Raw genomic sequence first — 14180 nt, forward strand, 5'->3', positions numbered from 1 at the left:
CCCATTTTTATTAACACCTTTAATTGCTTCCAGAAGGATTGTAGCATTTTTTTTTCCAAACCAGGCATGGAAAGGCAATTAGATATCAATTCCCATATTCTCAACAGTCTCTGTGCTTATGGTTTGTTGATAGCACCCATCATAAAAACAGTAAAAGTACTCCTATTCTGTAATGATGTTTTGAGGAGCCAGGTGCTTCAAACGTTAGAACGAAATGTGTGTTACTTATAAGTGAGCACATGGCCCAGGAATAAAGAAGCAAACAACATTTTGCAGATTATTTCCTTCTGTCTAAGTATCTTTTGCGCTTGCATTTTTTAATTCATATCCTTCAACATTTGAGCATTATAACATCACATTATGCTTATGTGCTGCATTCCATCCCACAACAGATTTTAGAGATAAATGAATTGGTTATGTATAAATAGGAATTAGTGGGACGGGGGGGATGACCATGTCTTTGCAATACATTGTGTTTATCTGGTCAACTGTAAGAAGCAATAACTCTCAGGTGGGCAAATACATACATTCCAATAGCCTTTATTACTAGGATCAGTCTTGATTCTTTGGTGCTTGGTCCTGGTAAATCATGGTCCTTTTTTTGCTTTTGGGGCCATATATTTTGAAATGCTTCTTACTGTGCACATTCATATATTGGAGTTCTTCAGACTTGTGCTCCATTCTTTGGATTTCAAGACGTTAAACCTGAGTAAGGAGGCAAATCAGGCACCATTTATTGGACATGCAGGTAAATCCATGTGCATTAATTAAGCTACAAAATGCACTCATGCCCCATGATCACCTACCCTTCTCATGCCCCATGATCACCTATCCAGACCCAGTGCTGCTGAATGTATTTAATGTGTAGCTACTGGATCATAAAGTACAAAAGAGACCTTTCTGCAAAGTTCAGTGGACTGAACCCTGAGTTAGATAAACCAATGGTCTGACTCAGTGACGGCATTCACACAATCACAGCACACCTGGTTAAAGAATTAACCAGGATTGTGAGAACCTATAATTTCTGGGCAATCCTAGTCAAACTGCTGTGGTTAAACCACATTTAACCAGGATAGATAAACCAGGATCTGATAACACCGTTATTATTAGTCCCTTTTTTATATCAGTGAAACTAATAGAACTTTTGCATGACTTTTTTGAACTGTATAAATGTTCTTTTGGACCTGCATACTTTGTGTCTGGTTGCACATGAAAAACGTCCTGCCTTATATCCTGAATTAAAACAAAATGATTACAGCTAACCAGAGAGAGCACCAGATAGTAGCTAACCTGAGATAACAGCAACAAGAAGGAATACACTCAGTACACACATGACCAGAATTGTTCCTACTGTTGAATGTATTTCTTCTCATTAGTGCTGTCTGGATTAACTCAGATTCTTATGCTCAATTTCCTCAAGCAGAAAACAGCTGATCCTGAAGTCAGGGAGGCTTCTGAGGCCTAGGTAGACGGATGGATGGATGGATTACTCGACAATACATTGACTGGTCCTGTCAATCTTTCTTTCCCTCCTCCCCAGACTCCTCCTCCCTCTCCATTGTTTCTTGATAGTTAAGTTTTGCCAGCTGAAGAGGCCCCTCCCTTTCTTATCTTAAAAAGCCCAACAAACAAAACACCCATGTGCCTCCTAGGGACCTGTTGATATCCCACAAAGTCAAGTGAAGACTGATAAGCTATTGGCCTGTGAGCTTGTTGATTTGCTTGCAGATAGGCAGGAGTTCCCTGAAGCTGGGAAGTATGAAAACCACTGGACTGCTTATATAATGCCGTGGGGTCATATAGCAGAAGCCTGCTTTAAAAAAAGAAGAAAAGATCCTTGTCCTCCATACTTTCCTCATGCCTTTAGGTCGCTCTAATAATAATAATAAAAAACCCACTTATCTCTGTAAAATGTCTTTTAAAGAAGACAGACCCCTTTCATTCAAGCAGGTCAGGAGAAGAGAGAAGCCTTCTGACACACACGAAGAGGCTGTAGCGTTTAGTGAGGGTATAACCTTACCTGATGAATTCTGATTACATCTTCATTTGACTCACTTAAATGGCCACAGAACGTCTTTAACACCCAGTGAACTAAACACATGGAAGGAGAACTTAGTATGAAAGCTATTATCATATTCATTTCTTTTACACTTCTGAGAACATTGCTTATGGCACCTTACAAATTCCTGTGAATTCCCTTTTTAGTACCTTCGATAGAGAGTGTGAAAGAGAATATGATCAAAATTGATGCTGAAACATCTCCATAGGCCAAAAAAAAAAAAAAAACCTGCCTGGAAAAATCAGGCCTTAAGGAGAAGGGGCAGTAAAGCTCTAGTCTTAGCTTTTGCTGCTGGGTATCTTTGGAAATGCTTATGTGAAAAGGCATGTAGATATAATATCAGCTTGTTTTGTCAAAAAGACAAAGGGGCTATTCTCATGACAGGCGGGGTTGGGGGGAAGGCAGGGCCCAACTCATCTTTCCCCAAGATGATCAAGAATATGTTGCTTGGAGTGTGGCTTGTGCTCCCAGACAATCCACGCTGGAAGCCGGGACGATGTGGAGGCCAGAACGATGAGTGTGAGGCATTGGGAGATATCCCTGTGAGACAGGTGCTCTAGGTGCCCTCTCTGTATATACTCAGGCTGCGTGCATACACACATGACCCCATACCTGGGTTAAAGAGCACACTCACACCTTTAACCCAGGTAAAAGCCCGGGTACAAAACTCGGGATTGCTGGGGGAGGCAGTGCTGGGATCAGGCTCAATCCTGGCACTGCACACAAGCTTCCCTAACCTGGGTAGGGCTGCTCATATGCATAGCCTTAAAGAATTTCACCAGTCACCCTCTTCAGATGAAACCTTTCTAAAATACAAATGTTTCAGATAAGAAGAGATATAAACACACAGCCTCATCACCTGATGCTTGTAGTGTGTGTGTGTGTGTGTGTGTGTGTATTCTGGATTTTTATTAATTCGTTAGGACAATGCAGATCAAATAATGGAAGGATCACCCTGATGCATAAAGTTATTCTTGACCCTTGACCCTTTGTTCCCTGCCTATTAATCATGGTAGCATGGTTGCTAATTGCCATTCTGGAGACATTGCAGGTGATGTCAAATAGCTATAGAGATGAGTCTCATGATCAGTGAGACCCGCCGGAGGGGGTTCTGTGGGGAGAGTAGGCTTAGCCTGCTCTCCCCACAGATGATCAAGGCAGCAGCCTGGGTGGCTGGATCGGCCACCCACACAACTGCTGGCTCCGTCACAGAGCTGGCGGGGGCTGCAGGGATCGGGAAGTTCCCCCCAGGAACTGCCCCCGGAAGTTCCAGAATGCCCTGCACAAGTGCACAGGGCATGCTGGAGAGACCCCCCGAGCCCTGGAGGCTGCTTGCAGCCTCCCGGCCGGGGGTCTCCTCATGTGTTGCCTCAGCGTGGAGCTGCATTGCGGCAATACACGATTAGGAAGCCCAGGTTATTTCTCGCTCCACTAACCTGGGCTAACGGGAGGGCTACTTTGGCCGGCTAGCTGCCAGGGAACCACCAGGCTCGCCTGCAAGCCCACTTCTTCTCACGATGACTGGAAAGCGGGCTAAGCTCCCTTAGCCTGCTTTCCAGTGATCGTGAGAATACCCTCATAAAGAGGTAATAGAAAATAAACTAGGTAATAAGTCCAAAGACCCACGGAATATGATCAGATGAGAATGCCATGATACAAATAGGTAATCATGCTGTACACAGGATCATGCCAATCCTATGAATGTTGCTAATCCCAAAACATGGACTAGCAAAGCACTCCAGTCCCCATAATGAACATTTCACAAAAACAAAACTTGGTCAGTACAGTCTAGAGGTGTTCTTACATCTGCTTTTACCACCAGGTGATTCCAGGCAGCTGCCTAAGGTAGTGTTTTGTAGTGGTTCTCCAGCAGCAGCAGCAGACAGAAGGGATTTGATGGACATATTTCAAGAGTATGAGGCAGTGATGGAAAGCAGAAGGATCTGATGCTCTGAGAGGCAGAGTTATACAGGAGAAAATGGGTGCCAAAGAGCTGAATTGCCCTAGGAAGATAAATGACATGTAGATGGGTAACCTGAAAACATTGCATGGATCCATACAGCTCAAAGAATTTCCCTTTTTTCTTCATCTGCCTTTCAGACTGAGAAAAAGTGAGCAGTGCCAGTTATCTGGCAAACTGGTTTAATGAAGAAGCCTCACCCTGACCAAGTCTAAGAACCTAGAGTCTATTTCGAAACTTTCCTAAAGCAAAATTCAGGTTTAACTTGGAGAGTCCATTTCAAATGAAACACCTGTAGGACTTCCAAGGAGTTAACATCATTTTGCCATGATTAGCAACTTCATCAAAGAGGGGCAGAGAGAGGACTTCCACATATTGCCTCAAATTTCACCAAAAGCAAATGTTGGGTGTCGTGTACCTCCAGAGGCATTTGAGGAAGTTAAAAGAATCTCAGTAAGATTAAAGGGAGGAAAGTTTCAGGAAACATTTGAATATCCTTCAATATTCTATATCTCTTTTAGAAATCACTGCAAAAGGTATCCTAGGTCATCCCAACTTGAAAGCTCACTTTGGAGATTTCAAGTGATACAGGATGAGCAAATAAGGGGTTAAATATAGTGGTTTCATTCTGCGCAGCACTCCACTGATCCAAGAGCTAGTTTCATGTTATTCCAAAATTCATCCACACTGCTAAAGAGCACAGAGAGTCTCTGTGGTGTGGCTATTCCATGGCTACTAAGAATTGAATCCTTACTGTAGCAACACTTTCTCCATTGGGAATGAAAGAAAACTGTCATTATAGTAGTGACACAGTTCTTAGTAGCCACAGAGCCAGGGGCTTAGATAGGGGAGAGGGGGCCCGTGTTCACCCCTCTTCCCGGTGGCCCCTCAGAGTGTGGGGGATAATGAAGAAAATAGGGAGTCCAATGAAGAAAATAGGACTTATTGTGTGGGGTCAGAACTCCAGAGATGATTTTGATCTACCTGTTCTAGATGGAGTCACACTTCCCCAAAAGGAACAGGTACGCAGTCTGGGAGTACTTCTGGATCCACACCACTCCTTGGTATCTCAGGTTGAGGCATTGGCCAGAGGTGCTTTCTATCAGGTTCATCTGATACACCAGCTGCGCCTGTTTCTTGAGATGAACAACCTCAACAGTGGTAAATATGCTGGTAACCTCCAGACTCGACTTATGCAATGCACTCTATGTGGAGCTGCCTTTGTACATAGTCCGGAAGCTTCCGTTGGTACAGAATGCAGCAGACAGGTTGGTCTCTGGGTCATCTCAGAGAGACCACATCACTTCTTTGATGATAGAACTACACTGGCTGCCAACAGGTTTCCAAGAAAAATACAAAGTGCTGGTTATAACCTATAAAGCCCTAAACAGTTTAGGCCCTGGGTATTTCAGAGAACGTCTTCTTCATTATGAGTCCCACAGCCCACTGAGGTCATTTGGAGAGGTCCATCTCCAGTTGCCTTCTGTTTGGCTGGTGGCCGCATGGGGACGGGACTTCTCAGTTGCTGCCCCGAGACTGTGGAATGCGCTCCCTACTGAAATACAATTCTCCTTATCTCTGATTTTTTTTTAAAGCACTTGAAAGCCCACCTCTTCACCGAAGTTTTTTCAGCTTTTAAAATTTTAAAGTTTTAATCTGTTTTTGACTTTTAGATTGTCTAAATTGTTTAAAGTTTTTGTGTATATTTTAACTTGTTTTATGTTATTGTTAACCACCCAGAGACAAAAGTTTGGGGCATTGTACAGACTTGACAAATAAATAAATAATAATTATTATTATTCCAAGCTTTGCTGAGAGCCTCTGCTTCCCCCTTTGGTGGGGGTGAAAGAAAGGGGACAGAGGGAGAAAACAAATGTCCATGAAAGGAAAGGGAGGGGGAGGAATGGTTGTTTAACTATACAAATGCCAGTGTGCTCATAGACTTATCACGCACCTATGTTCAGAACCAGGAAGTCACTCACTAGAAATTGTCAGGACTTGCCCCTCTCAACTTTTGCTTCAGAATTCTCAGTGGGCAGACTCAGGTATGCTCTTAGCTAACTTTCCCTTAGTTATTTCCCCTGTTATTATGAGGATTTTGAACAGTAATTACTAAAAAACCACTAGATGGATGTTTTTCAAACCAGCAAAAGGCACCAGTCCAGTATGGACCTGAATTCTGGGGGAATGCTAAAGACACCAAACATTTATTTTTATATTGTAATTTGGATTGTGTACACCGCCTAGAGATGTATATATCAGGTAGTGAAGGGTTCTGTGAAAGCTAAGTTAGCCTAACCAGCACCATCTTTGCTTCTGTAAAATCTGCTTGCAACTATTAGGAAACAGAGACAGAGAGACAGTCTGCTAAATTGGGAAAAGGTCAGAGAAGGGGATTTTTATGTGCTAATCACAAACAGACAGTTGGCCAGACAGTTGGTTGCTGACAATTGCAAATTGCTCAAGCCTAGAAATCACAAGGAAGGGACAGGGAGTTGGGGGCCTTGCAAAAGGACAACCTTATGAAATGTGTATGATAATGTATAGAAAAACAACTTGTTTGAAATAGCCAATAGAATTGCTTTGCAAAAGGGGATAACCTTATATGGGGGAAGGGGAAATAAGGGGAGCTTGTTTATCCAAGGGTATAAAAGTGTCTGTAAACTTTGGGGGCGCCACTTCTGCCTGCGTGCATGAGGGGACACCTGGTTGCTTTGCTCAGCTGAATAAAGAAACTGAAAAAGATCTCCTTTCTCGTCTCTGTCAATTGGCATATTTTAGACAAGAGGCAAGAGTCAGCCTTGCCCAGGCTAGCTGGGAGGGCGTGGGACATCCCTGGAAAAGGGACCCCAACAGTAGTATATAATAACTAAATAAATTTAAAATTATACATCATTTGTGGTGAAAACACATGGCTAACACTTCAAAACCTCTTTTTAGCAGCCATTTTGCAACAGATGTGCACCAAATTTGGAGGAGTAGTGTCCCTTGTCTTCTTGTTGATGCCTGCATGATTTCAGAGGGGTTGGGCCCAAAGGTATTTTTGACTTCATAAGCAATAGAATGTTCAGGGCTTATAATGGCAGAATGTTGAAAACACTCTCCATCTTAACTATTCTGGCATGACTGTGCCAGTATAATCCTTGAAGACTGGAGCATAGTTGCTTTGAAAAATGTCTGGTGGTATCATTGTGCTTATCTGTCCAGCTTCCTGCACAAAATTTTAACTGGGAAATCTTTGCCAGCCTACCTAGGACAAAGACCCGGGGTTTTTAAATTGTTTTAAATGTTTTAATTGTTAATCGTTTAAAACTGTTTTTAAATTGTTTTGTAATGATTGCTTTTAAAGGACTGATTTGCAGGTTTTATTTTTGCTGCTGTGCACCGCCCGGAGTCATTTGGATGGGGAAATATATAAATGTGTTTTATATATATATATATATATATATATATATATATATATATATATATATATGACAGTAGGAATGTGTGAATCTGAACCCGTTCAACTTCAAAACCGTTTGGTTTGAGGGCTTGATGTTGAGCTGAAACCAACCCCTCTGCTTTTGAGGGGGTGGAGTTCACGGATATATATTTTTAAAAAATATTTTTTGTTGTACTTACCCCCTCTGGGGGGCTTCTCCAAGGCTGTGGGGAAGGCGGTCCCTGGAGGTCCCCCCGCCCCCTTCAGCCTCCATTATGGCTTAAATCATCTGGTTCAGGCAGTCTTCGGCCCTTTCCAGGCTTTCCTCCCATCATGCTGGCCATTATGGAGGCCACCACACATGCACAATGGGCCCCTGCATTACCTTGGTCACGACGCAGCCATGCAGGGCCCATTGCACATGTGCAGTGGCTTCAATGGGGGAAAGGCCTAGAAAGGACAGAAGACCACCTGAACCAGACAATTTAAGCCATAATGGAAGGGAGGAGGGGGAACCTCCAGGGACCCCCCACAGCCTCGCAGAAGCCCCGTGGAGGGGTTAAGTACAAAAAATATTCATGAACCCCCCTGAGCCTAACCAAACTGAGGGGTATGAGAGGGGCAAAACTGAACTTGCCTTGTTCAGTTTGAATCCTGTTTGGACTCAAACCAAACTGGGCCAGCTGGTTTCATGCACACCCCTATAAAACAGCCCAAAGCACATTTACTTGGAATTTCCATTGAAGTCATGGGGCTTACTTCCAAACAGCCATGGTTAGGGTCAGGCAAAATAGTCTGTAATTCCAAGAACATTTCCTTGGAAGTAGGTTCTACTGAAAGTTGGGCTGAAAACAGACTGAAATCAAGGAAGCCAGATCAGCTAAGTCCCATGCAGTGTTCTCTCTAATTTTTTTCATCTGTGTGTGGAATGAGTTTTGTTCTGGGCAGCAGTATCAAGGCAGTGTGTGTGCATGTGAATTCAGAGTGGGACCTTCCAGCTTCAACTTGAGCAGTATCTAAAATTAACCGAGCAGACATAAAATGTGTGAGCACATGCACACGCCTTAGAGGGAACACTGGTTCCATGGTATTTGAGTTGCCAACAGCCAGAACCAGTGTTACACTAAGCAAAAGACTGCTTTAGGAAAAGCCAGCCTTGTATTTTGAAACTTCATGCTGTCTACACAAGATTTTCCTTCTTGTTGTTAATATTCACTGCATTAAAAGGAAAAAGACCCACTGGGGCTAAATACTAGAAAAACAACACATTTGACCAATTTTGCGAGATCACGTGATGCAATGTTTAAAGACAGCCTTGAAGTAACCCCCCACCCCACAAAACACCAATTCAAATAAGCAGAGGTGCACTTAGGTAATTTTGGAGCCTGTACTTAAAGGCCTTTGGAGCCCCTCCCCCACCCCGCGTTAAGCATTATCCCCCTACACACACTGTGTTAAACAGAGTATTTTTAATACATGGGTTCTTGAGGGCACAAACAGCAACTGGAATATAAAACGGGTATGCTTATGCAAATACGCAGTAGCAGAAAGATTTCAATTCTTTCTTAACATATTCCCTCCCACATATTTCTTTCCCCACTTCCCCCTCTATCTCTAAAGCATCCAGCACAAGTCATAATCACACTTTGCCACCTGGTGCAGTGCAGGCCAGAGGCGACCAGACCACCCAGGACAGACTGAAGAGGATTTGGGGGCCACTAGGGTGTGTGTAGGCCCTGGACTTCAGCCCTAAAGTCCAAGGATAAAAGCACCACAGCAACTAAGTCCAGCAAAATATAACTATGGTTCTTCTGCACCCTTGATAGCCTTGCAAAAGAACAAACAAAACACATGCAAACAGATTTACTTTGATTGATTGATTGCTGTCAAGTGGGTGTCGACTCTTAGTGACTACATAGATAGATTCTCTCCAGGATGAATTTGGCCTTTAAGGTCTCTCAGAGGTGCATTCATTGCTGTCGTAATCAAGTCCGTCCACCTTGCTGCTGGTCGTCCTCTTCTTCTCTTGCCTTCAACGTTTCCCAGCATTATGGACTTCTCAAGGGAGCTGGGTCTTCACATAATGTGTCCAAAGTATGATAGTTTGAGCCTGGTCATTTGTGCCTCAAGTGAAAATTCTCAATTGATTTGTTCTAGGATGCATTTGTTTGTTTTCCTGGATGTCCATGGGATCCTCAAAAGCCTTCTCCAGCACTAAGGCTCAAAAGCACCAACGCTTTTTCTATCTTGCTTCTTCAAAGTCCAGCTTTCGCATCCATAGAGTGTCACAGGAAAAACCATGGTCCGAACGATTCTAATCTTTGTAGGTGTAGACATGTCATGGCATCTAAATATCCTTTCCAAGGCCTTCATTGCATCCCTACCAAGTGCTAGTCTGCGGCGTATTTCTTGACTGCTGGATCCTTTACTATTGACAGTCGATCCTAAAAGGCAGGAGCTATCCACCACTTCAATGCCTTCATTATCAATTCTGAGGCTGGTTGCTGTACCCGTTGTCATTAGTTTAGTCTTCTTTACATTTAGTTGTAGTCCCATTTTTTCAATGTTCTCTTTGACTTTCATTTCAGCTTGCAGATCATCCACATTCTCAGAGTGGTGTCATCAGCGTAGCACAAGTTATTGATGTTTTTTCCTTCAAGGAGGTACTCTGGCAGCAGCTGCCTCTCCTACCTGCAACTTGCACTCGGCCTGGGATGGGGAGGAGATTACTGGCGCCAGCAGCCATGGCTGGGAGCGCTGATGGGGGCTCCCAGCAAGGCAGAGCCTCAAACTTGAGCCCTATGGTCCAGTCCCAACAGTGGCACCGTCCACGCTCATTAGCAGTGTGAACAGATTTTGGAGTAGCGTGGAACCAGTATGCACACCCTGCTCTTGGACTGGCGGAGAGGCCTGAACAGAATGTAAGCTGCTGCAACCAATGGGACTTGGTGTCTGGGTGGAAGAGTTATCTGTCTCCTGCCTAATCACCATCATGGCTGTCATTTGCTGACTTTACATTTATCAGGATATCCTGTTAACAGCTCCTGTTGTATTACTCTACACCATTTCAGTCTTCCAAAAGAATTGGTCCATAACCATTAAAAATGCAAGGAAATAACAAAATGAGATGGGTTTGAAACAGCACGGTACCTTTAAATATTCACTTGTTTTGCAAGGTGTTGAATTTCTTGCCTCCCTGAAAATTTACATTTCTGCCCCCCCCAACAGCTCATCATATCTTTATTAATTACATATGTTTACAATGTGCTTTTTTTTTTTTTTTTTGCTGTCCTAGTCCTGTTGGTTGCAGTATATTTAAAAGTCAGATGAAAGAAAATGCAGGCAAACAGAGTTTTTCCCAATGCTTTGATGTCTCTAATGCTCTGTCAACTGGCTTATTAAACCTTATACTCTCTGTACTCTAAGCAAAACCTTGAGTGCTTTACAAGGTGTCTAAAAATATACTGTGATCCTTAAAAATATGATCATACTTATCGGACAAGACAATAAATAATAGATGGTGCTCAAGACCTCTTTTATATTTTATTCACCTCTGAATATAAGTTTAATCAGGGCAGCTGCAGAAGTTTCCATCCAGTGGCAACCAAGTAAAAACAAAACAAAACAAAAAAGCCATGTGGAAGGAATGCCTTTATATTGCCGGCTTTGAAAAACATCCTTCAACTCATTTTTGCTGCAACCCCATTTTGAGTCAAGAAAAGTGAAGAAGTTGCTTGTATGTACTTTTCATAGAGGTGCAATATTTTACAGAGAAGCTAGTGGCTGGCCAAGAGAATGCTTCTGTGTGCAAATGCTTCGTTCAGAAGGAAAGTAACAGCAGGTTTGCATGTGCATTTTCATCATTCATGGACTATAGAATTAATTATTTATTACAAGATTCATATCCCACCTTGTGGGGCCAAAAATATCTCTACAAGGTGTCTAATCGATTATCACATAGAGTGCATTTGAAGATCTATCCCCAGGTGATACGTGCAGCAAAGAAGCAATTCTTTTCCTCCCATATCGTATCCACAAGTTCACGTCTGGCGTAGTTATCCAGGGTTGTGAAGGGCCTAATATGCACCCCTTCCTCCTTGAATCGGAACTTGGAACCAACTATTACTTGCTGTGATGTTTTAAATGAGTTTTTTGTGGACAAAATATCTCATATTTGGGAAGACTTAGATTCAAACTCCACAACTATTACAGATTCTGATGCTGAGGTGTCCAGCAGCTCCTCTTATGTGATGACTCTGGATCAGTTTCAGTTTGTGACTCCTGAGGATGTGGACAAGTTGCTCGGAATGGTGCGGCCTACCACCTGCCCTCTTGATCCTTGTCCAGCATGGCTTATGCCATCTGGCAGGGAGGCTGTTGTAGAGGGCCTGGTAGAGATTATAAGTGCTTCTCTGAGGGAGGGCAGAATGTCCCCTTGTCTCAAGGAGACAATCATTAGACCCCTTCTGAAGAAGTCTGCCTTGGATCCCTCAGAGTTAAGCAACTACAGGCCTGTTTCCAACCTTCCATGGCTGGGCAAGGTGATTGAGAAGGTGGTGGCCTCCCAGCTCCAGGTGGTCATGGAGGAAACTGATTATCTAGACCCATTTCAAAATGGCTTTTGGGCAGTCTTTGGGGTGGAGATTGCCTTGGGTGATTTACAATTGGGCTTCATCTACATGAAGCGGCTTCATCTACATCCCAGCAGCTTCATCTACATGAAGCCGCTGGGAGAGGTCATCCAGGGATTTGGACTGAGTTGTCAGCAATATGCGGATGACACTCAGCTCTATCTCTCCTTGTCATCTGATCCTAGGGAGGCGGTGGATGTCATGAATCAGGGGCTGGAGGCCATGATGGGTTGGATGTGGGCTAACAAACTGAAATTGAATCCGGATAAGACGGAGGTACTGTTGGTCAGTAGGAGAGCCAATCGGGATGAGGAGATTTTACCGGTTCTGGATGGGGTTGCACTCCCCTTGTAGGAGCAAGTACGCAGCTTGGGGGTACTACTGGACCCGGCTCTGCTTTTGGAGGTTCAGGTGGAGGCGGTGGCCAGGGGTGCCTTTGCACGGCTTCAGCTGGTGCGCCAGCTGTGTCCCTTTCTCGAGAAGGCAGATCTGGCCACAGTTACCCACGCCTTAGTCACGTCGCGGCTGGATTTCTGTAACACGCTCTACGTGGGGCTGCCCTTGAAGAATATCTGGAAACTGCAGCTAGTGCAAAACGCGGCAGTGAGGGTTTTATCCGGAGCTGCCCGTTGGGAACATATCACCCCCATTTTGAAAGAGCTGCACCGGCTACATTTCTGGGTCCAATTCAAGGTGCTGGTTTTGACCTTTAAAGCCCTAAACGGTTTGGGCCCAGGGTATTTGAGGGACCGCCTGCTCCCAAGGGTTGCTGCCCGCTTGACGAGGACATCTGAGGGGGCCCTGCTCCGGGTGCCGACAATGAGAGAGGCCCGGCTGTCGTGCACTCGGGACAGGGCCTTCTCTGTTGCTGCCCCCAGACTCTGGAATACTCTCCCAGTGGCCATTCGTTCCTCGGACTCCATCACGGCTTTTAGAAAGCTTTTAAAGACTTGGCTTTTTACCCAGGCTTTTACATAATCGTTTTTACTGCTGCTTCTGGGTTTTTTTCTCTGTTGTATTGTTTTATGCTTGTTTTTATATGTTTTTATACTTTTAGCATGATGTTTTTATTGTGTTTTTATTGTATGTTTTTAACTTTTGTAAACCGCCTTGGGGCTATCTTTTAACGAAAGGCGGTATAAAAATGCAAAAATAAATAAATAAATAAATAAATAAAATAATTCGACAGAGGGGGTGTGACTCTGTTGGTCCTTATGGATCTCTCAGTGGCTTTCAATACTTTTGACCATAGTATCCTTCTGGAATGTTTGAGGGGATTGGGGGTGGGAGGTACTGCTTTGCAGTGATTCCGCTCCTACTTCACGGGCACATTCCAGATGGTGTCCCTTGGAGACTGCTGTTCTTCCAAATCTGAACTTTCCTATGGTGTCCCTCAGGACTCCATATTGTCTCTGATGTTGTTTAACATCTACATGGAACTGCTGGAAGAGATCATCAGGAGATCTGGTTCAGGGTGTTATCAGTACACTGATGGTGGTGTGTGTGTGTGTGTGTGTGTGTGTAAGCCGAGCAGGCCTCCCTCATCCCCATGGTGGTGGCGGTGGGTGGATCAGGAGTGGCCACTGGGCCTGACCGTTTGGCCCAGCGGCCCTTGAGAACTGCAAGGTGCTCCAGTGCACCTGCGTAACTGGGAAAGAGTGTTGCAAGCCCCGAGATTGGTTGAAGCTTCATTCAGCTTTGTTTGAAGCTTCACACAGATCCAGTAAACATTTAGTCAGGGGGCTGCCCTTAGGGTTGATCGGAGCTGTCATTTGGCCCTGGGCCTAACGATGTAGAACATGGCTTCACTGTCAGGCCCAATTTTTTATTTTTTTAAATTTATTGTTAGATTTATATACCACCTTTCATTAAAAACAATCACAAGGCCAATGTAAGGTCTGCAGTAAAAAAAAGTATGGCAGCTGCCAGAAGAATGACTGGTGATGCTTTTGCACACACAGGAAGTTTTTAAAAAATAAAAATGTCAGCCACTCTACTTACAAGGTAAGCTTCTTCCCTTCATTCAAAAAATAAATGAGCCCCAAACGAGCTGAATTGCCCACATGCCCTTCAGCTTATTTGGGCTGCACAGGCTTTCGTTAATTT

At 43.9% G+C, this 14180-nt stretch overlaps 1 long non-coding RNA gene across 1 annotated transcript; it reads right to left on the minus strand.

Annotated features, from left to right (window-relative positions):
* Positions 1 to 253: 253 nt before the first annotated feature.
* LOC128345826 (uncharacterized) lies at positions 254 to 2478 on the minus strand. The gene is made up of 3 exons (XR_008316662.1): positions 2021 to 2478; positions 1291 to 1461; positions 254 to 705 (listed from the first exon to the last, which is right to left on the minus strand). It is a non-coding gene; the product is annotated as an uncharacterized LOC128345826 (long non-coding RNA).
* Positions 2479 to 14180: the final 11702 nt, after the last annotated feature.

This window comes from Hemicordylus capensis, chromosome 1 (assembly GCF_027244095.1).
Source record: "Hemicordylus capensis ecotype Gifberg chromosome 1, rHemCap1.1.pri, whole genome shotgun sequence".
In the NCBI taxonomy this organism is placed as follows: Eukaryota; Metazoa; Chordata; class Lepidosauria; order Squamata; family Cordylidae; genus Hemicordylus; species Hemicordylus capensis.